Here is an 11,238-nt window from a genome sequence, read left to right on the forward strand (position 1 = left end):
AGAAGAAGAGAAGGGTGAAAGTGTAGATTGCAAACAGCCCTCTCCCCCTTTATATACTAATCGCAATTAATGCGATGAATTTAATGCGGAGGAGAGAGAAATCGAAGGTGCAATGAAACTATGACACGTGGCATAAAGCAGGCTGGCAACAGCTGTTGACAGGACGGGTGCCAGCAATTTCGCGGCCACGCGCCCGAAAAAATCGCGCCCACGCGCCTGAAAAAGAGACTGGAATGACCATATAATGTCACGTCACCATAACTTCCTGCACGTCCTGACACAGTCAGAAGAAACCGTCGCACGACGTTTCAGACGTTTGGACTGTTCCTATCTTTCTACCAACTCTTCGAATTTTGAAATTCAAAATTCAAAAAAGATTCAAAAGTAAGCGGGAAAACACCCCTTACCTTGGCGAACAAGTAACCATAAGCCGGGTGCGGGTACAGTGTTAAGGCAAAACCCTTCACATACCTAGCACCCGCAGGGAATTGAAGCCAAGAATACCTTGGCAACCAAGTAACTATAAGACAGGTGCGGGTACAGTGTTAAGGCAAAACCCTTCACATACCTAGCACCCGCAGGGAATTGAAGCCAAGAATACCTTGGCAACCAAGTAACTATAAGACAGGTGCGGGTACAGTGTTAAGGCAAAACCCTTCACATACCTAGCACCCGCAGAAAATTGAAACCAAGAAGGATCTTCTAGGCAATGCTTGCGGATAGAGGAATAACATCCCCGCATAACGGGAACGTCGAGAATTATATTGTTTGAAACTCCGTAATGGAATTGGTGGTCTTAGCATAATTGATCACTATGTTGAAAACCACCAGAACCTCATGGAGACTATATACAAGTGAGACTCAACGCTCCTGCCTTGCGAGAAGGTTACATACCTACCCGCATCATACCCAAAGATCAAGCAAAAAAATCGGGAATTTTTGCAAGTGACACTAGGAAACCCGCGGGAAGAATCCCCACGGAGAACCTTAAAACTAAAAAGCCTTTTCAAAACCCCTTGCTCAAAGTCCAAAAGTTCACCTCACTTTATTAAAACATTCATGAGAAGAACATTGGACTGGGGGGACTTGAAGAGGTAGGTCCCAGCAGAGCCCAGTTGGTCCCGCAAGACTCACCTTGAACAGGGACGTCTGCGCAAAGGCCATCTGCTTCCGCAGGACCCACCATGCTCAGAGAACCTTACGCGCAGTACGCAAGCTGTACACGCAGGGAAAGCCTCCCAATGGTGAAGTACCCCGCCTGTTCCCGCAGTTGCGGATACAAGCCATCAGGGAAGGCTACCCACAGACAGCAGGGCTACACGCACAAGACAATAGATACTTCAGTAGTCACATGAAGGAATGAGCAAGACGGGAACAATCCCGCCAAAATGAGCCAGTCCGTATGATTCTGAAAGATCTTCTGTACTATACCTACCAAGGTATGGATAGGACAGACAATCTGACCAGAACAGCCCATGAGCCAATCACAGGGTGACAGCTCACCGACAACAGTACGAGGAGGAGCACCCTCTAGTACTGTTTGTCACTATTAGCCGCTGCCTACTCACCAACCCCTACTGCAGGGCATGCGCAGCCTACAGTTGGTGAAATAGTGTTACTGTGGGCCGTAACCTATTCACCAACCAGCATGGCCTGCGTATAATCCACAGTAGGTAGGACGTGCATAATCTACAGTTGGAGGAATAGTGCAGCCGACATAGTTACTGTTGGCCGTAACCTATCCACCAACCAGTATGGCCTGTGCATAGTCCACTGTTGGTAGAACAGGAATACTATTCAGCCGGCTATACCCTCTAACCTACCTTCGGCTATAAATACTCCAACATCTTGGAATGGTAAGATCATCTGCTATCCAGTTATCTAGCAATCTCTTAATATACACTTATATTCAGAGCAACCTAGTCTGATTCTCACGCCGGAGGGTGGTCACAAGGAGGAACCCCCCCCCCCCCTTCTCAGTGACGAGCTTACGGTGTTTGTTTTGCAGGTCTCCTGAAGAACAGCCTTCTCAGTTAGATCTCATCCGTGGGAAACATTACTTAACCCCCAGATTATCTATAATCTGTCCAGATTATCTATAATCTGTCCAGGGTTCACTTAGTGTTTCTTCAGAACCCAACAAATGCACTTCATAAGCATGTTAATCGAAGACGCTTCTCATCTTCGGAGGTTTTTGTTCATAGTTTATAATAAAGTTTTGTTCTGAATCTTTGTTAATTGTTATGTTTGAATGCAGGCGGATTCATGTCTCACTATTAATGTGCAATATACACATCTATTTGAACACAGGCAAACTTCACCTGCAAGTACATAGCAGCCATCGTGTCTGGTTTGTCTCGGTATTTACTAACTTAATATATATGTATACTTCTGTTAAGTTTTATGAGGGCTTTTATATTCTTTTTGTTTTTGTGTGTGTATGTGCTTTTTTTAGACAGATTGGACCAAGATATGAGTGGAATTTTGACAACCATGTGCATTCACTAATTTCATTGCTCATTTACTTTTAAATGGGCAGGTTCTTCTTGCAATGTAAATCTGTAAGTAACTTAATCATGTTAATATTATATAGTTGGATTATATTAATCGTAATCTGATTTAGGATTGCTTCAGGTATGTCGTTATTGTCAACAGAAGTCTGAAAAGTCGAAATGTTTGATCTGTCAATCCTCGAAAAATGTTTGGATATGCCCTCTTTGTGGCTTTGTTGGTTGTGGGAGGTAACAAATTACCTGTTGCTTTCTTTTTTATCTTATGTTTTTTTACAATGGGTAGATTCCATAAACAGGCTGTGTTTGCCCTCTGAACCCAAAAAACGGGCAGACACGTGAACTCGAATACGACACGTTTTACCCGATAGATCCAAAAATTTTGACATGGGCCAAGTTTTTGCAAAGGGGCATTTTAGGAATTTCGGTCAAAATAGAATTAAAATTACAGTTCTACCCCCTCTCTATTGTTACAACAACAACAAGATCACTTGGAATTCGGGTACAATCCATAAAAGCTCTTAAATAAGAGAAATTTAACGAAATTTAACCTCACACTCCAAACATGTTACAAAATTGAAGCCCCAAAATTGCAACTTTTGAAATTTAGACCCCAATGGCATGGGCTCAGGGACCATTTGGACCGGTGGTGATGGGGGCATGGGCTGAACTTTCGGGGAAGATGCACCTGCTAGCCCGTTGGGTCATATGCGTAAGAGAACAGATGACCAACTTGTATTCGTTTCAAATTCTACACGGGTTGCGCTTTTAGTTATGAACGATTAAGCACCTAATTACATTATTATAATCTTTTGGTTTAAAGTTGAGATATAATATATATTTTTTCAGACACCGGATATCCATTTGTAAGGCTGATGCGCCTTCATCAAGTCATCAATCAGTATACAGATAAAAGTTGATCAAGTCTTCAATGATCCACCAAAAGTTTTCAAAATTCCTTCATTTTTTTTATTTTTTTCAAATGCATAATAATAATAATAATAATAATAATAATAATAATAATAATAAAATTGGTTTGCAGGATAAATTTGCATTTCTTTTGAGCAGCAAGGCTGGAGGTTGTGGCCTTAACTTGATAGGTGGAAGTGTGGAACAGAAGTTGAAGTTTTAAATATGTGGAAAGGTATAATTGTGTTTTTAAAGGTGATATTAATGTTGTCATACGAGTAGGTTTAAATGATGTGTTATTAACTAATATTTTTAGCAACTATCATTATATTCTTTCTTCACATTTTAATATTCTCATTTTGCATCTTTTTGTTGGCTTTGTCTTAACATTCTTTTCCCTTTAATTACCTTACCCATTTACAACTTATTTTTACCGTCTCATGTGTTCGTGCCTATGTGGTCCCATTGAAGTGGACCGGAGACCCTCTTATAAACCAGTTTTGAACTTCAACAATGACAACTAATCAAAATATTTTCTCCCTTTAAGTCAGTAGTTTGACTTCCGTTTATATTTTGATATTTGGGTGTGTATGTATGTTTGTAAAAGGATTCTTAAATTATTGAGAGAACTGGTTGTAGCTCTCAAATCATTAGTGAGTTTACTTCTTCACATTTTAAAACGGTTTTTATTTAGACATCCTAACTAATAACCTTTACCGGCGTATTATTTGATTATTTGGTTTTGTTAATGCATATAATTGATTATGTTAAGTTAAGCTTTTATTTACCTAACCCCGTGTAGTATACGGGTTTATAACCTAGTCTATTAATGTAGTAAAACAAGTTTTTGTAAGACAGGTGTCATTTAAACAAAAGCATTCCCTTTATTTTCACTACGTATAATTTAGACACCTGGCTTCACCAGGTTTCAGAACGTAAATTTAGCGCGCCCTACAATTTGAAATGGAGGTTGAGGACGGTTACTGCAAATCGGTTTTAATGCACGTTTGTTCTTCAACATTTTTTTGTAACCCTTAAAACTATTCTTCTACCTTCACTCGATGGTCGTTTCTCAATCAGCCTTCCTACTCAACTAATCAGGTATATATTTCAGTTTTCATTCAAGATTGCAACGATTTCAGGCTTGATTAATGTTTGTTTTGTTTCAATTTCGACTTTTTGGGCCCTAATGTGTGACATGACCGCTCATATTTACCCTAATTCCATATACTTAATTGGCGTCTTATAATTTCATCATAAACATATTTTGTTCCTATAATGACTAATGAGCGACTCAATTATCTCCAATTCATGTTGGCTGATCCTAACGGTATGAGTCATATATATTGAACAAATCTTTGTAATTTTACTCGCTAATTAGGTGTTCGATAATATTAATTTTTTGATGAACTGAATGAAATCCTGTTGATGAACTACTACGTTAATTTTTGATTTCTTCTATTAAAGGCCGATGGATTTTGTTTGGTAGGAACTATATTCCACACTACTTCTTATTCACATTTTGTTTGCAGTAATATTGGTTTCTTTAATATGGCATGTTCAATTGCTGCCTTGTGTCACCATTACTCCTTGTATGCTAAATATAATTTCATCATCTTATTAAACAAACCACTGCACTAATTATGTAGAATTCAATAAAAACTGGTTATCTGCATATGAGGCTCGGATGTAGTTTACCTTGAAAAGCATGTGGAAGAGTCCAAATGGGACAAGTAGTAATATATTGAATGGTTAGTGATGTTTCTCATTAGTTTTCTTTTTAAAACTATGGAGTCCAACTTGTTTGAAATTACTAGATTTTCACTTTTTTTTTGCAGGCACTGTTTTGGAGAAGTTGTTTGCAAAAGCCTTGCCAAACGGATTCAAGGTAATTTCGGTTTGTTGTTTTCACGTGGGAAACTCTATTTTTAGTTGGACTCTTTTGTTATATAATTCACTCATTTGATATTTTTATTTTAGCTTTAGGTAGAAAGGGTTAGAAATTCTTTGGCCTATGGTAGGCACAAATTCTTTCAAAAAACGGGTTCGTTTGGACCTTAAGTCCTATTAATACTGCTTCAGGTTGTGAGGGAATTGGCAAGCTATGTTGTGAATCACATTGGTATGTACCTTATGTATATTCTAATGTTATAACTATTATTTTATTATTGAATTAAGATTTATGCTAGATTTGTATTCCACTTATTTTCGCTATCTGGTTCCTACATTTTATCTTAATTATCGTGTTAACAGATACCAAACTCCAAAGAAGCCAATGATTCTCCGGCGAACACCATTCTAAGAACAGAAAGTGGTTTAATTGATTTGTCGCAACTGAGGCTCTCCTATTTCTTAATTTTTATAATATTATCCATGTAATAATATATAAAGTTCTTAGCTATTTATAGTCAAATCAGATTAAATTATTTAAACGTTATCCAAAAACAATACTTTTTTATCATTAATGTAATAGTAGCTTTTGTAATCATAATAATATGATAGTTATTCTGGAACTCCAAAATAACACTTCTCTGTGTAATGGTGGAGAGTTGTTGGATCTTTTCAATCACAATGGTTTCCTGGTAAATGGCATGCCAGGAGGTGACTAATTATTATCCTAGCATCATTATCATTAGTTCATCAAAACTAAGTGACTAACCTACATTCATAAAATGTAACTAGCAACATTGATCACATTTTAATTAGGCATTGTTTGATGATCATACTATGTTCATATCTGTAATAAGTTTTATTTAATAATGAATAAAGTGCAGGATGATGCTTCTATGTCTTGGAGAGAGATGAAGAAACACTTAATTTGTATTGAGCAACTCTGGAAAACCAATTCATTTGATGCATGCATTTTCTTTTGAACCTTTTATAATGTATGTTAACTGTTCTTTTAGAAGATAAGTGTTGCACTCACTTCTCCAACCTTCTTTTGATGTTATTTAGTTAGTATATATGTGTTATAGAATTGTTTGATTAGAACATTTTCGCATATGAATGTATGAACTAATGCTTATATGTTTGTGGTACTTGCAGCAATCAAAATCACTAAAAGACATACCAGTAGTGATCATGTCCCGCCCATTGCTTGATTCTCAGTTCGAACATGACAACAATGGAGAGTGTAAAGTTTTTGGTGTCTTCACCACATGCATCATGAGTAACCACATTGGTAGTAGCCTACTGTATTAGCATTAATGTTGTTGATGTGACCATGTAAAACTTGGTAGTAGCCTATTGTAGTTGCATCAATAGATCAAGCTGAAAGACCATGTAAATTATTAAGTAGTTGCCTTTTATGAATTGACTTTTGGAAATTATACATGCTTACTGGCTTGTAGATGCAAACAAGTTTAAATTGAGCTCACAATTGAGTTCTAAAGCAAGCCTGTCATGTTGGCCGGGTCAGCGGGTTTGGGTGACATGCCAAAACAAATTTGGGTCGGAATGGATTTTGGTTAAACGGGTTCTGAGTAAAATTAGTTCCGAGTCTTTATAGGCTGTTTTTAAAACGTGTTAACTTGGTTTGGGTTTAAATGGGTCGTTTTAAAAAAGGTGTCAACTTGGTTGACCAAAGTGGGCTCCTATGTAATTTTCTATTTTTTTCTCTGTTTTTCATTAGCTGAAATTTGGTGCCTTAACGATTTGTGGTAATTTTACATTTTTATTCTTTATCATTATATTAAGGGTTGCACACAAGTCAGTTTGGTTTTGAGCCCCAACATAAATTGGATTTTTTGGTTAAGGTAAAGTTAAAAACCGATTGATTTTGGTTAATGTGGTCTTAGTTAATTCAGTTTTGAATTGGTTCGGTTTTCGTTAATCAAAAATTGACCTAAGACAAATATATGACTAGAAGTTATAGTTTATAAAATTGTTGAAAGCTGAAAATTTGTTGGACTTGGCTATCCTTTTTATGGAATTTTATATGTTTATGTGTCACCCTTTTTTTATTATTTATGGGATTTTCGTTTATTAATAAGGATTATTGCCTTCCACTTCAGGTCACTTTCGTCAAATTATATGCTATATAGATATTTGTTTTCGGTTATTAGTTTGTTTTTCTTAATTTTAATGATATGAAATGAAATTTGCATAATTATGTATTTATTTATTGTGTTTGTTTAATTATCATCTCGCGTGATACATAGGTTACTAGGATCATAAATGACTGTTACTTTTCGGTCTTTAATGACTATTCAGAAGTAGATAAAACTTGTATTTCTACTCACATGAAATTAAAATGTAAGTGTGAATAAAACATTGTTGAATATAATTTGTATTTATTAATCGTAAATTCATCTTAATTTCAAAATGTTTGATACCCAGACCCGTGTACTACACGGGTTTATAACCTAGTATAATAATATGATATGTGATTATGATAATCGTTTCAAAAAATAAACACACTTATTGCTTGATCAGATAAGTACAGAATAAGGGATGCTAATTAATAGAGATTTTATTCCATAATTAGGATAATTGTGTGTTGACCATCATACCCCTGTGTGTTTTATTAAATCCAACGGTCAAGATCTCTTCCTACACTTTTTATGAAAATGTGTTTTTTTATTTTAACCTTGCTCTCTCTCTCTCTCTCTCTCTCTCTCTCTCTATATATATATATATATATATATATATATATATAGGTGAGATCAAGAGAGAACTTTTTAAAAAAGAGAGAAATAGAGAACTCCTCTCAACACCATTGATTTTAATAGATCAAAGGCTAAAAAAGAAAGTATGGAAAAATAAAAAGTGCTGGGTTTTTCAATGAGGCAGGGTAAAATTGGAATTAACCAAAATTCTAAATCATCGTTCTCTCTTCCGTCATACATAATACATATATTCATCCCTGCTTCAACACTGATAACTAGGGTTTCTTCATATCGTCTAATTCGTCCAAATTTGCTTCAATATCAAGCACAAATTGTAAGAATAATAGCAGGTAAACAATTGTAATCTTCAATTCAAAAATTATCTCATCGATTAGCATACTATACACACGATTGAGCAAAACAGAGGTTGTCATGTTCGAAAAGATTTGTTTTTGTTTTTTTATCTTCAATCGAATAACAATATAGCGTATGTGAATGTTAATTTGTACACTGATTTTGCATAAAATCCATGAACGATGCATAATGTTAATTACATGATCTGCGACGTATTACATATATGTATTGCTGATGTAATACATGTGTATGCAGTGCTAATGCAGTACATATATGCAGTGATGTTGTAATACATGTATTGCAGTGTTGATGCATTACATGTATGCAATACTGAATAATTTTTAGTTATATTGCATATATGTAGTGTTAAATGCATTAATATTAATGTAATTGTATACGTTAAGAAACTTTAATCGTAATACATGTGTGTAAATTCACTTGTTTTAGTTATTGCATATCTCATTGTTCAATTTTGGTGATTAAATGATTAGTATATGCTTTATTTGTCATTTGATTTGGTATGCCCACCAACTGTTTGATGAAATGTCTAAAGGAATTCGTTTTTGCATTCACTTGTCTGGTCGATTATTGTTGCATAATTCTTGTTTAAGACTTTAAGCTACTTATTCATCATGGTAAAACACCTTGAATAAATCTTACTATTGTTATGGTTGTACATTCTAGTTTTTGGTACTTGAATTATAACCTACTGTCCTGTTAATTTTCTTCATGACTGTTACATTTACATTTCTCTCTCTCTCTCTATATATATATATATATATTGTATTGTGTTGTGACATTGCAAATATGATATAGACATGGAAAGGGGCTATAAAGAAGCAAAAGTAAAACAGGGGAAGTTATTGGACAATGAAGACGATGTTTATTAGGTAAAAAAGGTCATAAAAAATAAAACAAATAACACTGGTGGTTGAAATATGTGGTATTTATAAGTTATCCAGGTGTTGATGTATTACATATATGCATCACTGATGCATTACATACATGTACTGCTTAGGTATTACATATACTCTGCACATTTATGCAGTGCTAACGTATTATATTTATGTAGTACATGAATGACACATTTTAATGCATATTTTTGTTATAATTCTTATACATAGTGCTAAAGTAGTAGTGTTAACATATATGCATTATGTCTGTTTGAACAGAAAATGACAACTTCACGGATTTTCGCGTGTTTGGTACGACACATATGAAATGTTTCAAGTTATTGTACTACATATATCCAGTTATCAAGTACTAAATGCAAATGAACTATGTTGCATTACATATATGCAATAGTATTATCTGATATAGTACATGTATGCAATACTTTTGTTTTAATAGGTAAATGCCATCTTCATGGAATGATGTGTGTTTGCTATGAGGCACATGGAAAGTTTAAAGGGTAATAATGAAGTTTTTGCTTTTGGTTTCATTGACGATATTAAGCTTCTAAGAACATTATATGATGCAAGTATTTTGCTTTCAGATGCCAACGTATGCAAGCAAGAGATGATAGAGATGCAAGAAAAAACATAAATGGAAGATCCAACAATGGGACTAGCTGAAAGGGTGTCTTTTTAGCAGTTTTATATTTTTATTGTGTACATGTAATTTATGTATTATTGGTTAGAACATATAATAGGATTTGAGTATGACTGTTATGGTCCAGTTATGTGGTGATTAATTTATGAAATTTGAAGCCAATTGTTACAGTTAAAACTTGTAGTGCATAAATGCATTTAATACATATAATGTTGAACGAATCTTGTATATTGTGAAGTGCACGTATATAGTGTTTAAAATACAAGTAAAACAACCAATACATGTATGTAGCTCAAACTTAGAATATATATATATATGCAATACCAATATAGTGACCAAAGCATTCAAAACCAAATGAATAATTCTTGTACAAATACTTAAAACAAAAAATAAAGTAGTCCTCGTCGACAAATCAACCACGTCTATTTATCTCTGAATTCGTCAGGTTATACGCTTTTTCCAACACCTAATTTATGTGTACATTTGTTTCGGAAGGAATTATCCTCATTTTGTATCTCCAAATCTTCCCTTATGCTTAGGTTTTCCTTTGTCCAAAACTTTAGGAGTATCAATGCATCATCGACATTTATGTCTACACTTGGCATGTTCTGAAAATATTTGCAATGCAACAAATTTGTAGCAGCCAAAGAAATTGCAGCAGCCTAATTCAGTTTCTGATTCAACCAACCACCAGCCAAACAAATTGCAGCAGCCTAATTCAGTTTCTGATTCAACCACCCACCATCCAAAAAAATTGCAGCAGCCTATTTCAGTACCTGATTCAACCAACCACTTTAAGCCATAAATTTAAAATGTAAACAAAACTTAAATAGTGGAAACAAGCCATAAGAGTGGTAGGGTAACCAATGGAAAATCACATTTCAGTGTAATACATGGTAACAAGCGATCACAACTAATATATAGTAACAAAGAAACAAATCATTGCTAAAATGTTACCATGATGTCTACGGCGGGGGCGTAAAATCATGAAAAGGAGGGCAATTTAAATATTAAATTGTTAACCCACCATATGCTCAGGTCTGCAAAATGGCTAAACAAGTTTCTACGCAAAAAATGGAGCATCACACAGTCTAAATGAAAACAATCTCAAGAGGTGGCGTCACAATAGTTGTACAAACACCCAAGGTATGGATAGTGAACTTGCAAATTTCTATTAATACCCTGTTTGCTAACAATTTGCAGTTGCCACTTAACCATATCAGGTTACCTTTTCTAGTTTCCCCATTTAAACAAACTCAAAATTGATACGTTGACATGTAAAAATCAAACCAAAAGCGCGTAATAGA

General features: G+C 34.9%; 1 long non-coding RNA gene across 2 annotated transcripts; it reads left to right on the top strand.

Moving 5' to 3' along the window:
• Positions 1-4,287: 4,287 nt before the first annotated feature.
• On the top strand, positions 4,288-7,719 carry LOC143582395 (uncharacterized). 2 transcript variants are annotated; one of them, XR_013143963.1, is made up of 3 exons: positions 4,288-5,170; positions 5,258-5,307; positions 5,400-7,719. It is a non-coding gene; the product is annotated as an uncharacterized LOC143582395 (long non-coding RNA). The 2 variants fall into 2 exon arrangements; XR_013143964.1 differs by having other exon boundaries at positions 5,406-7,719.
• Positions 7,720-11,238: the final 3,519 nt, after the last annotated feature.

Source organism: Bidens hawaiensis, unplaced genomic scaffold, assembly GCF_021521415.1.
Source record: "Bidens hawaiensis isolate Kalapana, Puna unplaced genomic scaffold, B.hawaiensis_p1.1 tig00031570_1, whole genome shotgun sequence".
NCBI lineage: Eukaryota > Viridiplantae > Streptophyta > Magnoliopsida > Asterales > Asteraceae > Bidens > Bidens hawaiensis.